The sequence below is a fragment of the Capsicum annuum genome, chromosome 8, assembly GCF_002878395.1.
Source record: "Capsicum annuum cultivar UCD-10X-F1 chromosome 8, UCD10Xv1.1, whole genome shotgun sequence".
Taxonomy (NCBI): domain Eukaryota; kingdom Viridiplantae; phylum Streptophyta; class Magnoliopsida; order Solanales; family Solanaceae; genus Capsicum; species Capsicum annuum.
This window is the reverse complement of record NC_061118.1, coordinates 24,021,853-24,023,600: the sequence shown is the minus strand read 5'-3', so window position 1 is coordinate 24,023,600 and position 1,748 is coordinate 24,021,853. Positions and strand designations below refer to the sequence as shown.

General features: G+C 37.5%; 1 non-coding gene across 1 annotated transcript; it reads right to left on the bottom strand.

The window, feature by feature from the left end:
• Positions 1–367: 367 nt before the first annotated feature.
• Positions 368–474, bottom strand: LOC124886843. The gene has a single exon (XR_007044249.1). It is a non-coding gene; the product is annotated as a small nucleolar RNA R71 (small nucleolar RNA).
• Positions 475–1,748: the final 1,274 nt, after the last annotated feature.

Genomic DNA, 1,748 nt, shown 5'->3' with positions numbered 1-1,748 from the left:
TGCTAGATCTTTTCGTTAGTGGGCTATACTACTCACAAACTTTGTGACGAGCAGTATTCTCAAGCCCAAACCAAGAGGTCGATTTGAATTGAAGCAGAATATGGTGCAATTGCTGAATTTAGTGGGACAATTTCATGGCCTTTCACACAAAAATCCATAGCAATATATATAGACCTTCTTAGAAATCAGCGAAACATATATTCCTAAAGGGGTGAATTCTGATTATGTTTGGTTGACAGTCTTTCCCTTCTCACTAATAGAGGAAGCAAAAAGGTGGTTACATGCTGAACCACCATTCTCCATCACTACATGGGAATATCGATCTTTGAAGATTCTTATTTGATTCTTTCCATCTGGTATGACGGCATACTTGTGGAGTGAGATCTTGAGTTTTAGACTGAAAGACAAAGAGAATCTCTACCAAACTTGGGAGAGATTTAAGGCTATGCTCAGAAATTTCCCTCACCATCATCAACCCAATAATGTTCTTGTGCATACTTTCATAGAAGAATTGGTGCTAAACACAAAGATTATATTGGATTCAGCAGCAGGTGGACAGGCTCATGAGAAGACGTATGAAGAATTGTACACACTATAGAATCGGATTTCACAAAGGAACCCTGATAGGCATGCAGACTCGCGAAGTACTCCTAAAAAGGTTGCAAGGGTATTGAAGATAGATCAGTTCACTGCATTACAGGCATAGATCGCAACCATGCAAAATGATATAATTACTCAGCTTAGTAATATAAAGTTGGGTATGACACAACCAGCAACAATAATGAATGCAGACCAACAGGTGAATTTTTGGTGTGACAAGTATAACCAAATCCATATCCAGCTAAGAATACTCAGGAGACTACTCAATCTAGCAATATGGAGGAATTGATAAAGTAGTTTATGGCTCAACAAATGCAATTTCCAACAGAAATTAAGCTTCAACAGGCATAGTTTGTAGCTGAGTTAAAGAGTCAATAATTACTTACGAGAAATCTAGAGTTGAAACTATACTAAATTGCAGGAGCATAGAATACAAGACCTGAAGGAGCATTACCTATCGATACAGAGACAAATCCCAAGCAGGTAAATACGGTACAACAAGGAGTTGGCTGCAAACTAAGAAGACAGTTCAAGAGCAAGTTATCCCCACAATTAATGATGAAGGTAGTAAAAACAAGGCAGAGAAAGAAATCAAGGAAAAAGTGGCAAGTGAAGAAATTCATGTGGAGAATAATATTTTTCCCTTACCTTTTCCTCAAAGGGAAAGGAAGAATAAAGAAGAAGTGAGTTACAAGAAGTTCTTAGATCTTCTAAAGAAGGTTAAAGTGAATCTTCCTCCTGTTGACATTCTGCTGAGTGCCAAAATATGAATAATACTTGAAGGAAATAGTTGTAAATAATAATTGGTTGGCCGAGTATGCTACAATTGCATTTACTCAAGAGTGCACATCCAAGATTCAAAATAAATTTCCCACAAAGCTTAAGGATCCATGTAGTTTCACCTTACAGATTACCATTGGACAGACTATTTATGCACGTGGATTATGTGACTTGGAAGCTAGCATTAATCTTTTGGCCACATCTTGGTATTAAAAGATGGGTCTTGGGAGTCCCAAACCCACTACTATTATTTTGTAGTTGGTAGATGATCACTTGCTAAGCCAGGTGGTATTATCAAGGATGTGTTGGATTTTTTGACAACCCTTCTTAGTAATGGGAGAATCACTAATTAATGTAACAGCCAGGAA